The following is a 16,310-nucleotide window of genomic DNA, read 5'->3' on the forward strand; positions in this document are numbered from 1 at the left end:
ATTTTTGTTTACATATTGCAACGCTAAGGATTAAAGTATCCGTTACAAAATAATTTATCATGGAGTGCCCTGGTTGCTCTTTTTAGACTCTGCACAGTGATGGAGATGATGCAGGGCAGCCCCATGCTGTCAGTGAGAAGCAGCAGGCATGTGCAACTGACTCAGAATGTATGTGGCTATAGACATGGTATAGGCTGTCATGAAACGCAATGAACTGGAACAGGGAACTGCCAATAGTGTGGACCACTGCATGATCAAGAACCCTTACCTGGCCTTGGCTAATTACACAAAGGGCCCGATAGAACTACAGTGGTGCATTACCAATTGCATCTGTATTGTCCTTGTGGCCCTCTGTGCATCCCTTACTCACCGCCATGAGTGTGCATAGTCAGAAATATGTCACAGCATGATGCTTGTGTCGTCCAACATCATCTATTCATGTGAAGGTCGATGATGCGCTCATCACGAGATGCAACATATCATCACAACTACTGCTAAACACCTTCTTTCAGTAGCCGTTCTGAGTGCTGGAAAATGATACATAGGGAATTATCTTCGGAGTCAGCAGATGATACTTAGGGATCCCAACAATGTTTTGGGGCCTCCTTTCATTCATGTTGCATGGTGCAGGCCTCATTTGTAGCTGCTCATAACCTAGTTACACTATGCATGCATCACAACACTTGAAGATGGTGGTGCAGGGTAAATTATACATCTGTCCTGCATTTGCTTCCTTGTTGCACAATTGAAATGCAGCCCTAATTTGGGGCATGGACTCTTCATACAGGTCACATACGACATGTCCACATCTATTGCATGCAGCACTCAAACTTAACAGCAACTGTTATGCACATGCTAACAAAATGAGGTTGTATTGCAAAGGGAGGCTTACCAACTGTTCCATCAATCTCTATTTCCAAATGGTCGAGCAGATGCTGCTCCCTTAACACCAGATCTGCCCAGCAGTGCTTGATTTGGTGGTCATTCCTTCCTGTTGGAAATTCCAGGTAAGGTGGTGGAGCACACTTGCCACACCAGAGCCACCTTGCCTCTGTGGTCTAGCCAAGTATCACCCGGCCACCCAGTTGCAGCATTACGGGGAGGTAGTGTACCATGAGCCAGATGAACACCCCCAGCTCATCAGTAGACATCCGGCTCATCCTCCCTTTCCCAGACATTCCTAGTGGTGAATGGAGTTCACCCAAATTATAAATAAATAAAACTTAACCTCTAACCCTGCCCCAACTACTCAAAATACCACAACTACTAAACTACCCCAGACAAACACCTGACAATACAGAGGCAATAACAGCACACTCAAAATACAAAATACAAGTTTTGAGACAATAACAATACATGCACACAACCAACACAGCAAACACTCCACAAATCCACCAGTACCTAAAATACAACCTCACACAGTCACATTGAAACAGACTGTAAAGTGAAAGTGAAAGTGAAACTACAACCACTATAGCATGTTTGCAGGCAGGATATCCTGGTACATCACTTCGGGGCATGTGTGTCACGTTTTTCAGTCATGTATCGTTTCTTTTGACGCATGATGGTTTTGCATCGTATTTTCACACCATTAGCCTGGAAATTGCCCTTTGGACATGCGATAGGCGCAGGGGCTATGGATCTATTAGCTTTGGGGTATTGAATGGCAAATATGACATTGCATTGATTTTTGCATTGTGTGCTTTGAGTGAACCCTGAGAGACTTCACATGTTACATGGGCTGTGCAACTATGGTGTATATGTGTTATGGAAACATGTGGGTGTATGTCCCGTACTGTCATTACTGTGATAATGGGAGGTTGGACGTATGGGTTCGTTTGTGAGTCGGCTGCATGTGATTACTCAATACCATATGCACATGTGCATGTGTAGCTACACTGTGTCCATAGACATGTTGGCACATGTGTGCTATGTTTGTATACATGTGTATGTAAACCAATGTGGGTGTGAACTACATTGTTATGTCTGAGACATAGATGTACACATACCTACAACACCAAACATGTTTGGTGGCTTATGTCCAACACATGTTAATGCATGTGACAACCATGAAAGTTTCTACAAAGTACTCAATGGACTTGGACTGCATTAACATCAAATCAACCCAGCCAATTTGCCTGTGAAAATGTGTTCACTCTTTGGTGTGTTGTTGGATTTCCCTTCATGTTGCTCTGCTACACATGTGCCATTTGTGCCCCCGTTCACTGTAGTTGCAGGAAATGTCATTCACACATGTGTTGTGGAAGATTGGTATCTGTTGTGTGTGTGTATGGACATGTGTTTTGCGATTTCTGTCACATTTGACGACAGTGGTGTGTTCATGGGATGTGAAACCTCACATTAATATCTTCCTGCATGGACACATGTTGCCATTGGACAAATGCATGTGTTGTCACTTCAGTGCCGTTCATGTTTCCGTATGTTGGGACACATGTGTAGCTCATTTCTGACAGTCACTGATCTAGTGATACCTGTGCCCTACTTTTGTGCTAGGTTGCCTTTTGCACTCAATCATTATACATTTCCATGCCTGAGCCAATACAGTGGTCCATGTGTGCTGACATATGTGGCATATGTGTACATGTCATCAACTATTTGTCCACATCAAGTTAGTAATGGCTGTCACAAACAATGGCATATCACTGTGTCACAGTGTTGTATTCTGGCATAGCTGCTAGCCTACTCATCATCACAACAGTGGGAGTTCCTATATCATCACAAACTCATGGTTGCATGTGAAGTGGCAAATCAATGAAGCCCCAGTTTAATCACCTCCCTGCACATGCATCAGGCCCCTGACAATGTAATATGTTCATGTAGCTAGAGCAGTGGTGTGTGGTTCATTGAGCAGGGACCTAGCCTCTTCATGTTTGCCACTCAGAAGTACTATGCAAACTCCCCAGCAGACAGACACATGCACTATTGTGGTCATACAGTCCTGGATCTCACATTTACCACTGCCGTACTTGATGTCAGCTTTCCTCTCTCACGTACATCACTCAGGTCTTATACATTTTGTACACATGACATGTTTTGATGTCCTTAGCATTTAACTTCAGCATCTTTTTCGGCTTGTCTCTGTTGTTACTTCAACGTTGGAAACATGCCAGGGTACAGATGGTGTTATCTGTCGAAGCCTCCTGTCATAGTGGCATGCACAGGCTAATACCATAGTATGCAAGTGGCTAACTTGACTGGGTGATGTACTGACCTTGCCACACTCTCTGTACATATGTGAAACGTTGACATGTAGACATTGATGTGGTGTACAGTCAGTGTTGGTCTATGTGTGTCCCTTTCTTCATGCATTCCTGCACTACTGGTGAGGCATGTATTGTCACCTACATTGTTCCCATTCTTTAGTCTGTTTGCACTTTATACACATCTCATACTGCAACATTGTGTACACACACATGGGCATGATACAACATTACTTGAGCTCATGGAAGATGTTTACATCTCCTTCTCCTGCCAACTTGATAGGTACAGGTATATTGTCAGTATTTGTGAGTTGTAATGAGTTCCACACACACATGATATCACTCCTGCCACACCACTTCTGTTGTCTCCATTTGACATCCCATGTTGTATTTGCAAGTATGTGTGGGTGTCTGGAAGCAGTCCATCCAGTTTGTCCATTGTACATGTGTTTGCATTTCTTCCAGCATGGCACAGCCTAGGTAACTCTTCCCATGACTGAGTGATATTGAGGAGTCACATCATCTCAGTGCTGGAGAGTTAATTAGCCAATTGCAACATACATGGGTAGGTCTACTCCAACTCTGTTTGGTGTTGTGCCTCAGACATATTTCAACAATGCTTGACAGAGTAGCACATCCCACACCTGATTGCGATGTTGGAGGCCACAACATGTTTGGGACTAATTGTTAATGTTGTCATCATGCACTTGTCCTGTCAAGTGGGTGACAATGGGTGGTGTGTATTGCTTTGTGCTGTGGGATGTAGTTGTACACAGCATACTAGATATACATGCTGACACATCAAGCATTGTTCATCCTGGCAAAACCGTTGCTACCTAGAACATACACCCATACATCAATCTGCACATGTTTGCCTAGATTTGGGGTAGCCATGTGTCAGGACAGAAGATTTGTGTGACAAGTGTGCATCTTATATACATCACACATATTTTCTACTTTACTTACATTCAACCCAGTTGAATATGTGGTGGTGCATTGTCCAAAAATATCCATGGATTGTGACAATGGGTCATGTGTTTGGATAGTGATTCTGCACCATAGCTCCTTATGTAGTCAAGGCAACCCGCTGCGCACTCCACAGCCAACATATGTGTGCCATACGTGAGGTACAGCCCACCATGTGCCCGGGTTGTGCATATTGGCAGTGCTGGGACTCATTCCCATGGATACACTGTGCAGGCTCAGCATAAGACATTGGTCACAATCCCTGGGCTTTAACTGAGGGACCACAGTTCACAATGAAGTACCACCCTTGTCACACATGTACTATGCAGGCAATGCCACTGTCACCATGAGTTGTAACAGTGTACTGTTCCTATATAACTTGTTTTCCATTTGTTGACAGCCCCTACCTTATGTGTGCCCCACATGCATTCATCCTGTTATGCATGGTGTTGTTGTGGTGGATGGGGTAGGTATGAGCACCTTTCCCACTTGACGGGACAATATATGTGGTAGTGCATAGATCTAGACCTTAAGGATTCACATGTCCACACATTGCGTTTCACTTATATTTGAGATGGTGGCAGTAGACCCACTCATGCCACAAAAACGTTTCTGCCATACTGGTCCCTTTATGTTACCTACCTGCTCACTGTGGTTAGAGTCACATTCCAATGGTGCATGTAGTGGAGAATGAGGAGACCAAGGAGATTCAGGTGCAATGTGATATATTAGTGCTATTTACAAGGTGATGTTTAAAGTATTGTGGTTATGTGTAGAAGTTCACAATGTGGAGTTTCCTATGAACTCCGGCAGCACTGTTACTTTTTTCCCTCTCAACGTGATCTGCTCCATTGTCATCCTCGTCCTCACTGGGATCATCATTCTGTTCATCCCAGGGGATATTTGTCCAGACACAAATGCTGTGCAGGATTGCACATGCCAAGATAGATGATCATGCAAACAAGTGATGGAGCATATAGGAGGCTTCCTCCTGTCAGGGCCAGACACCTGAACCTGGATTTCAGGAGGCCAAATGTCCTCTCCACCACATTGCAGGTTTTCCTGTGTCCCTCACTGTAGGCCCGCTGTTCCTCCACTGTGGGATTGTCAAAAGATGTCATCACTCAAGGCTGGATTCCATACCTTTGGTCAGCTGCAAAGGATAGAGAGGGGATGTGTTGGGAAGTGTTGATAGTTGTTTGGAACAACCCGTGGCAGTTGTACCTGTTAGTTGGAGTTGTGACAGAAACTTGCTTGTGGTGTACTCTATGTTCCTCTTCTTGTGAAATGGTTTCTTTGGACTGTGTTGATGGACATGACAAACTTGGGTAGTGGCTCAGGGGCCTGGGAAGTTTTTATATTGTTACCGGAAGTGATGGCCATGATTTAGGCCCATGTGTTGTGTAGTCCATGTTTGGAGCAGTGTACTATTCTTACATGGCACACACCACTTCCTAGCAGCATAATAGTGTCCGATGTTGATAAAGGATAGTTGCCCTACAATGACAGATTGTGCCATCCATTTTACCATGTTGCACTATGCATGCAGTGTGACACTTAGGGCATATTCAGGAGCCCCTAGCACAACCAAATTGTCACTTTTATTGAAGCTCCGGTGGCACTATCCCCTGCCCTGTATTTTAAAGGTGGCATTATGCCAATTTTTGTAGCTTGATGCCACCATGTAACTATGGCCCCTTCACAAGCAGCCCTTTGCGTGGAAGGGGCATGCAATGGGTGTTGCTGTGCGCGTGCCACAGCAACACCAACAGCATTTTCTTGCTGCCTCAGATTTATGAGTTTTCGTGTACCTGAGACAGCACCAATACCTATCCCCACCCAAGGAGTGGCGTTAGCAAGGTGCAACAAGGAGAAATACCTTTATCCTCCTCGTTTTTTGCTATTTCTATGTGTGCTGCATACTGCTGCATGCATAGAAGGATCAACACAGGGGTGTGCTGTATTCAATTAAATTAGGTGCATCCCTGTGTTGGTTAAATGAGGGACAGTGGCATGGCCTATTTTGGCACAGCATTGAACTCTGTCATTTTCCTTTAATTATGGGGCCCTAGTGACCATTTGTGGCAGATGATGGTTGTGCCAGCTATGAAGTGTACAGGAGTGTGTGTCCCACATTGGTAGGATGATGTAATTTGTTGCACATTACATGATTTCTGACAGACACTTTCAACACATGCACAGTGCAGGCTTTGGGAGGGGCCACAGCTATTTTTCACATGGGTCTCTTAGTACGGTGCATAAGAGGTCAGGTATCTCCACTATACACCTACCACATCCGACTATGTCATCCATGAATGTTAGTGTTTTTTCACAGACACAACACCATGGTGGACCATTTCTGGGAGTTGGAACAGACATGGTGCTCTTCGTGGGCACTAGGGGCGCATGTGAGGTGGCACTGGAGCATGTGCTGCCCTATTTCTCATGATTTAACCCCATGGTCTTCAATGGCAAATGAAGAAGACAGGTGTATGTGAACACCACAGGTATGACAAGTATATGTAGCTGATGTATACTTGGTTATGGCACCACTTGGATGGCATTGGATTTAGGTTTTGCCAGAGGCTTGCACACCATGGTTTACGTGGGACGATCCCTTTGTGTGACTTCCTGAACATGACGTTGGCCTATGCCATTGACATGCCTGTGCGTTTCTTTGTTTGGTGTAATGTGTGTTTGATCTGTATTTAGTTCTCAACCTGTGGACACCCGTAGTGGTTTGTGATCAGCTTCTGCATGTAAAGGAGACTTGGCTCCACCTGTCCACATGTGGTTTGCCACTCAGGATGTGTATGTGACATTCAATATGTGCAGTGTAGTGTGGCATGTGGCTTACGTGTTGTTTCCTGTACATCTCTGTGGATCTGTCCATGTGTAGTTATTGTTCTGTGTGTCTTGTTTGTCATTGATGATTGGTGTGTTGTGTGGTATGATTAGTATGGTGACTCACCTATGAGTTGCCCATTGCCATATGCACCATCCTGGCATTGCTGGTTGATGGTGCAATGGCAAAAGATGTGTGTGTCATGGATGCTGCTGGAATATTTTGACAGGATGTTTGTGAAGAGCCCACGGTGGGCCACGATGGCCTGCACATTGATGTAATGTGTGTGCTTGTGGTTCCTGTAGAGGTGTTCTTTTTCTGCAGATGACACTAGTTGGACATGGGTACAATCCATTGCACCAGCACATGTGGCAACCCAACAATGTGATAGAAACCGTGCTTGTTCTCCGGCTGCAGCTGCTGGGTGTTAAAGAAGCAAATGTGTTGTGGTGTGAGGCATAATATTGCGTCTAGGACCTTTGGTAGCCAGATGGAGAAGGATGACTGGGAGATACCAGCCACAAGAGCACCCATTCACAAAAATGATCCAGACGCCATCATGTGGAGAACAGCGAGGAGTTTTGTCATGGGTGGAATGTTATGAGGAGTTTACAGCATTGTCGTGATGTGTGGCGCAATCAGATGCAGCAGACGTACAATGGATTCCTGGTTGAGTGTGTACATCAGAACCACATCTTGTTCCCTCATTCATAAGATGGTGATCTGCTGTCTAAAGATTCCCTCCCTCCTTCTGCGCTGCCTATGTGGCTGTTGTGGTGGAGTTTGGGTTTGCTGCGGTGGTGGTGGTTGGATCTGCTGTCTTCACAGACGTCTGCGGCGTGTGCCAAGCTGGAGCAGTAGCACTTCCATGTTGTCCTGGCAGTTTCCATGGCTCATTCTGGGGTTTTTCTTTCAGTGGTGGTATGTGAGCCTCTTTTTTTGGCACTAATCAGACTTTGCACCATTTCTAAAGGCCGCTTCCTTCATTTTTACCCCGGTCTAGCACGAACAGTTAGCCCTGGTTTGGCACTTAAAGCTTTTAAGCACTGCATTTTCATTTAATAATTCGAAATTCATACGTTTCGTTATACTTAGTGGATTTTTGTCATTTTGGTCTTGTTTTGTTCATAAAATATGATCGATTTTTCTAAACTGGTGCAGAGTCTTTTTGTGGTGTTTTTACTGTACCACTGTTTAGTGTTGCACAAATACTTTCTACATTGCCTCTTACATAAAGCATGTCTGCTCTGTGTTTGCAGTCACCATGAGGTAGTTATAGTTAGGACATATTTTCTATAGAGAGAGCATTTTTTATTTTGTTCTAGAAAGAGTTATTTTTGTTATTTGGTGTAAATCCATTCAGTAGTTTTTGAGAATTTAAAGGAAATTGAATTTTGTAGATACTGGGATGCGAAGGATTCATGACCCCTGCTGATCTCGTGCTGAGAGCTCATTGGCTGCCACCACTTCAACAAGAAGTGTTGGCAGCCATGTTGGGACTCATCTTCAGTCGAGTCCCACAAAAAAAAAAAAAAAAACAGAAGGGGCCAGGGTACAAACACCCTAACCCCTTAGTGCTGGGGTCCCCATGGCTGCAAAGCATTTTTTTTTATTTTCACTCAGAATCAGGATGGATCTGCGGATCCATTGAAAATTTAAAAAAATAAAAACAAAGCTTCGTTTTTCTGGAGCCCCCGGGTGAGCCAAGTCCCGGGGGCATTGCTTATATAGTGCAGTGGGGCCCCGCGGAGCCCCAGAGACCACCACCTCCCTGGGGCAAAAAACAAAAGTAATGTGTGGGTGTGCCCATACCCCCGCAGCCCTGGGGACCACCACCTTTTCAGGGCTTCAATTTAATTGTGTGCAGGGGGGGCATGTGCCTTCCATGCAACCCTAGGGACCTCCATCTTTTGAGGGCTTCAATTTAACCACCACCTCTGCTGGGAAAATACTAAAAAAATAGAAAGAGGCACTGCAGCCCCGGGGGACCTCCACCTCCCCAGGGCTATTTTCATGTCATGTCCATGTGCGCCCCCCTTGAGGAGACACTGATGGCACTGGAGACAGCCACCCCACCAGGGCCCAATCCTGCTAGGTCCCGGGTGCTCACCCCCTAGACATAGCTTTGAAAGCTGCCACCAAGTCACTGCAAAAACTCTGCTCCAATGAAGGGAGAGCTGTCAAACAGCTCTCCCTTCTTCGGAGCAGAGGCTTCCTCTGTGTGTCTGCCCGCGGAGATGCAGGCAGGCATATATAGATAAATTAACAGGATGCCCATATCAAGGGAGTAGGCTACAATAACCAACTTGGGTATTCATCTCACTGTGTGACCCCTTATATATAATGTGCTGTGGGGATTTCCAAATGTTTGAATTTGAGTCACATTTCCAATGGGGCGAGTCCAATTTATCTCACCATGGTTTATAATATGCTGCCAGTTTAGGTGCACACTGTAGTCACAACACTGTAAGATGTTGAGAATACTTTAGGTATTTTAATGAAGGACTGATGTAGTTAGTTGTCTTATAGTATATAATATGCTGTTAGAATGTCATGTTTAAGAGCCAAGACTGGAAATTTGAGGACATGTGATCTGGTCACTGTTTGATTTAGTAGTTTGATGCTAATTGATGAGCACTTTAAGTAGATGAGATTGTTATTTGCACATGTAGATGAGATGTGTGTTTTAAATTTTAGATTGTCTTACTTGCCCCTGTCATGAAATATGCTAGTAGGCTGTTGAATATGAGAGTTGTACAGCACAGGTGCAGTAGCTAGATAAGAGGTTTGGTATAGGACCTTCCCAGCTTTTGGCCAACGTTAATATAGAACTTCTGAAAATACAGGGAGAATGGTTGGCAGTTGAATAAATGATGGGGGAGAGAGTTTTTGTTATTACATACATTGCGCTAAGGTAATGTTACCCCATACCTAGAGATAGAGTCTGCGATCACCTGTCATTTAACATGTTTCGAGAATAAGGTAAAATCTAGATGGCATGTAGGAAATGCACCCGGGAAACATCATGGATGAAGTTACTAGTAATCTATGAGATGATGGTGAAATGGTTTACATTGCACTTGTCACTTTGGCCCTCATTATGACATTGGTGGTGACTGTTAAAGTGGCAGTACTAATGCCAACAGGCTGGCAGTAATTACCACCAAATTATGACCATGGCGGTGATTCCTCACAAAGACGGCCAATGTACCACACCAACCGCCAGGGCGTTAATACCACTGACCAGGTACTGGCCACCATATTATGACACAGCAAACCACCAGGATTTCCGGGGCAGTATCAACACCATCAAAAGCCTGGTGGAAACAGAACACAGAAAACAGAAGACTCACCAACAGGTACACAGAGGACTCCGCCGCCGCCATGGAACTAGAACTTCATGTCTTCCCAGTGCTATTCTATGCCATGGTCCATCTGGAACACCAATGCCGATGACGACGGTGAGCACAGCCACCTATCACACGAGGGAGGGAGGGAGGAAATGGAGAGTGACACACACATGAACAACACACACATTCCCAAACACACACCATACACACAACCAACTGCAGAGTTAAACCAATGTCACTGGACATACGTCTAATTAAAACAAGGACCACATTGAGCTTCAACTGACACTGTTATTTAATGCCAACAGCCACCATATTGTCCATGCGAAAGCAAAAGCATCCGTAAATGTTCAGAAAGGGCCAATGGCCAGTTCAAAGTTCAAAATGCCCACATGGCCACAGGGCACTATCCAAGGCCCAACTTCACTCCTGACTATCCGTACTCCACTCTGCAAGGGCATTATGTTGGAAAAGGGCAGACACCTCAGGGAGAAGGGGGTGGGGGTGGGGGGCCCTCGCCTGAAGTGGGAAACATGCCCACTGGTTCTGAATAAGGCTCCATGCCCAATAGTCGTCCCAGGTGGGGAGTGCAAAGCCACAGTCCCTGAAGTGGGGGACATATTAACTGGTTCTGGAGGGGGCTCCATGCCCAACTGTCCATGGTGGGTGGTCCACATGCCCTCTGCTGAAGGTGAGGGTTCCTTACTTACTGCTAGTGGAGATGTTACCTTGGATGCCTCTGCTGGAGGTGAGGGCTCCTTTCTCACTGCCCTGTGGAGCTGTTACCCTGGCTGCCTCTGCTGGAGGTGAGGGCTCCTTGCTCACTGCTGGTGGATGTGTTACCCTGGCTGCCTCTGCTGGAGGTGAGAGCACCTTGCCCACTGCTGGTGGAGGAGGCCTCCTGCCTCTCTTTGCTGATGGAGTGGGAATCTTCACTTTCTTGGGTGGAGGAGTGGGTACCTTCCCTTTCTTGGGTGGTGGAGTGGGAACGTTCCCTTTCTTACCTTCAGGACCTGGAGGTGCCTCCACTGTCCCTGTCTCCTGTTCCTTGGTTTTCACCACCCTAGTCTATCCTTTTTGAGGTGGAGGTGTGCTCACAGTAGGAGTGGCAGCTGTCACACTCTGGGGCCCCTTTTTGCTAGCAGCTGAGGATCTGATGGGAGCAGTAGTAGACTATTTGGCTGAGATGCTGTGCTGGGTCATTGGGCAGCACAGGACAGGGGTTAAGGGGGAGGGAAGAAGTCAAGTTGGGCAAGAAAAAGCTTCTTAGCTATGTTGGGGGTGATGTGGGAGGAGGGATAAGAGTGGAGGTTGAGAGAGTGGTTGTCAGAGGTGTACGTCTGCTGGACTTGGGTGCAGGTGCATGGACAGTGTGCATGTGTAAGGTGGATGGCTGTTCGGTGTCTGAGTGCATGTGTTTGTGTCTCTTAAGAGGGGGCAGACAGGAGGACAAAGGGGACACGAGGATGGATGTTGTGGAGGTGTCTGCAAGTGAAGTGTGTGTGCTGCATGATGTGATGATGTTGGTGGTAGCTGTTGATGCAGTGCATGTCGGTGAGAGTGTGGATGTAACTGGGAAGGAGGAGGTGAGGAGACAGTGGAGGCAGTGGATGTGGTTGTGTGTGTAACTATCTCTTGTTTGTGTGAGTACTTGTGACCTGAAGTGTGCTGCCTGTGTTTGACTGTGCTACTCTTGTCTGATGTTTTGTGTGCATGCGTGTCTGTATGTGTGCATGGGATGGGTTGGGGATGAGGAGAGTGGGACTGGGAAGTGGTAGTTGGAGGGGGGGACGGTAGGAACAGGGACACTGGCTGCCATCAGAGAGGAGGCCAGAGCCTGAAACGATCTCCGTAGAGCCGTCAGCCCACCGTGGATGCCCTCCAGGAATGCATTGCATTGCTGCATCTGTGATGCCAGCCCCTGGATGGCATTCACTATGGTTGACTGCCCTACAGAGATAGACATCAGGAGGTCATTAGCTTCCTTACTGAGGGCAGCATGGTTCACTGGGGCAGGGCCTGAGGTGCCTGGGGCGAAGGAGATGCCTGCCCTCCTGGGTGAGCGGGCATGGGCAATTCGGTGGGGGGCTACTGGGAGGGTGGTGCTGGTACAGGGGGGTGGCAGCTGTACCTGTAGCTGCAGTGTACCTGTAGCTGCAGTGGTTCCAGAGGTGTCCGCCACCAACAGGGAGCTTCCATCGGAGAAGGGATCAGAGTCAGAGTTGTCACCTCGCCGTTGGTGGACTCTGCCTCCTGGGTCCTGTGGGATGCAGCTCCCTCAGTCATTGGTGCCCCTGCTCCTATGCCAGATGATGCTAATGCACACATGGACAGGATGACAGAAGAAAATAGGGGAGAGAGAGAAAGGGATCACTGGGTCAATTACATGCACATTTGGCCCCCAAATTACATTTCCATCTCCATTGACATACTCATCACACGGAGCCCTGCATGTACACTACAACCAGACATACCCCATCGTCCCCATGGTGTACCCACCTGTTGGTCTGGAGGGCCATACAGCTGTTCATACACGGGTAGGACCCCATCCACTAGGTGCTCTAATGCCTTCAAAGTGAAGGCAGGGGCCCTTTCCCTGGTAACACAGGCCATGGCAAGATCCAGAAACAGGTCACAGCAGCACATGCAGTGTGGGTGTTGTCCTGTGAAAAATCAGGAATCAAGTGAGGTTATAGATGGAAAATGGTGGTCGCATCCACGGCGGTGCACACCGTCACGACCGACCTTGACCCTCATTGTATGCTGTACTCCATAGAGCCCTATGTTAGTCAATGAGGAATAGCACGGCGGTGCAAGACCGCCTTCCTCCATGACGCCCAATGCCAGCGGAGTTACATCACTTCCACCTGTCTATACTTACAGGACAGGCGGTAGCCATTTCATGTAGTGGACAACAATCAGAAAGTTGAAACTGCATCATTGCTGTGAATTGTACATACATTGCCATTCACATAGTCCGATTACATACATGCCCAGTTGCACTGGGGTGGTGGTTCCCTTGTTCAGTTTGTGACCCCCTTCACACTCTTGTGTCCCTTAGGTACCTACAACTGCAGAGGAATAGGAGGAAGAGGCAACCCCCGTGTACAGACCCCTTGTATACTTGGCTACACTGGAGGAGAGGCACATAATACCGACCTATAGACTGGACACATCCAGAATCACAGAGCTGTATACTCAATTGGAGCCTGATCTGCCATAAGCTATCCGTCAGCCCATTGGGATCCCCCTCTTGTGGAAGTTCTATGAGTGCTCCATTTCCTGGCAACTGGTTCTTTCTAAGTGACAGTGGGCTTGGCAGCAGGAATGTCACAGCCAATGTTCTCAGTCGTGCTGGCAAGGGTTTTGTCTGCCTTGCTCACACACATGTGCAGCTACATCGCTTTCTCCCAAGTGGAAGATTTGGCCACTGTGAATGCTGGATTCTTTGCAATGGGACATATTCCCAATATTATTGGGGCAATTGACGGAACACATATTGCATTTGTCCCCCCCCTCCGGCACAATGAACAGGTGTTCAAGAATCGGAAGAGTTTCCACTCACTCAATGTGCAAGTGGTATGCCTGGCTGACCAGTACATCTCCCATGTCACTACCAAGTATCCTGGGTAGATGCATGAAGCCTTCGTCCTGAGGAATAGCAGCATCTCAAATGTGAAGGCACAGTTACAGAGGCACAGAGTGTGGCTGATAGGTGAGCCTGAGTCCTCACCCAAGATATGTCAGTTTATGCCTTCTGGAGTAATCCCCCACACCATTGTGTAAGGCTGATGTTTGTCCCTCAATTCTTGCAGGTGACTGTGGCTACCCAAACCTGTTGTGGCTCCTGACCCCCTGTAAGAAATGCCAGGACAGGAACTGAGAATCGGTATAATTATGCACATGGGCGATCCAGGCGAATCATAGAACGTACCTTTGGCCTCCTGAAGGCCAGTTTCTGATGCCTCCGTCTGACAGGTGGATCCTTGTGCTACTCCCCTGAGAAGGTCTTCCAGATAGATGTAGTATGCCGCATGTTGCACAACCTGGCTCTCAGCCGACACGTGCCTTATCTGCAGCAGGAGGAGACTGGAAATGCCCCTGTGGCAGCAGTGGACACTGAGGCCAGTGAGGATGAGGAGGCAGAGGATGAGGATGTGGACAACAGAATATCAGTAATACAGCAGTACTTCCAATGACACAGAGGTGAGACAGTGGAACTGACCATTCCTCTAATTATATATGTTTTCAGTGTGGCTGTAGCAGGATGGCAATCACTTCCTTTGCATCTCAACTGACTGTCACCTATGCCTTCTCAATTTGCAGATGTTGGTATTATTACAACTGTGTACTGATGTGATGACTACAGACGGCTACAGGTTATTATTTGTATGCTATCACAAAGTTGTGTAGATGTAACTGGGAACATAATTGCACATTTTCACAACATGAAGCACTATCATTAAAGTTGTGGTCAAGGGTGTTTATTGCAGTGAAATATATAGAAGGAATAGGGCAATGGAATGGGCTGATGGTAGAGGTAAGTCCAGGGTATTGGTCCAGTCTGTTTGTAGCACAGGTCCAGTGTCCAACCAAAGGGCCCTAGGAAGGGGAGCAATGGCAGTTCAAAGTGGACAAGGTGACAGAGTCGAGCACAAGGGGGGTATTCAGGAGGGTCTCATTTCCTGGCAGTGATCTTGCTTTTGTCAAGTATCTCTGGCATCAGTCTGGGTTGCAGGGACCGTTTGTGGGGTGGTTCACCTTCTGCAGGAGGAGGTGTGCTGGTGGTCTGTGGGTCCTGTGGCAGGGCCTCCTGTGCACTAGCTGCAGCAGATGTGATGGGCTGTTCAGTTAACTGGCTAGTGGAAGGGGCCTTCTGGTGTGCAGTATATTACCTCATGATGTTGGTCAGCCAGCACCCTTGCTGTGGAGACCATGGCGGTGTTGAGGGCCTGCAACTCTTTCCTGATATCCTGATGGTGTACCTACTGTAGCTGCTTGTTCTCCTGCATGTTGTCAAGAATCTGGCCCATCTTCTCCTGGGATTGTTGGTAAGCCCCCAGGATATTATTGAGTGCCTCCTGGACAGTCGGTTCCCTGGGCCTGTCCTCCCCTGGTGCACAGCTGTCCTCCGATTGTCCCTGTCCCCCTGTGCCTGTGTCCCCTGAACGGTGTGCCCACTGCCACTGTCCCCAGGACCCTGATTGTCTGGCCTGTGAGGTGTGGGCTGGGGTCCCTGTACAGGCAGGCACACTGCTGATTGACGTGTCCTGGGGACAGAGGTGTGGGGACGTTGGGTTGGTGCTGTGGTGTTGGATACTAAGGGGGAGGCTCTGTGGTGGACTGGGAGTGGGCTAGGGCCTGATGAGCCAGATAGGTCTTCCAGATCCAGAAGTCCAGAGTTACTGTCATCACTGGGGGCATGATCTGTTGAGGGACTGGATAGTTGTGGTACCTCCTCACTGCTGGGATTGACTGGCGCACCTGTGGGGATGTAAGTGATGTATTATGCTTCATGGCCAAGACATATTGTATATCCCTAGCCTCCCCTATTTCATTGCTGTTGCCCTGCCACTTTTGTTTGTGTATGGTGATGTAATGTGGGATTGTTAGTTCTCCATGCTGTGCATGCATTGGTGGTGAGTGTACATGCAGGGCTGGGAGGCCTGTACATGCATTGGTATGGCATGCAGGGCTTGGCTTTGTGGTTAGTGACATGTGTAGGTGCACTGTGTGGGATGGGGTGGAGTGATGGGAGTCAGGTTGAGGGGGTGAGATGGTATGCAGGTATGGGGGGTGATAAGTAGTCAATTTTGACTAACCAGTGTCCAGTCCTTCGGCTACTCCAGTGAGTCCCTCAGGTTGCAGGATTGCCATGACTTGCTGCTCCCATGCTGTCAGCTGAGAGGGAGAAGGTGGGGGTCCACC

This window comes from Pleurodeles waltl, chromosome 4_1 (genome assembly GCF_031143425.1).
Source record: "Pleurodeles waltl isolate 20211129_DDA chromosome 4_1, aPleWal1.hap1.20221129, whole genome shotgun sequence".
NCBI classification, from domain to species: domain Eukaryota; kingdom Metazoa; phylum Chordata; class Amphibia; order Caudata; family Salamandridae; genus Pleurodeles; species Pleurodeles waltl.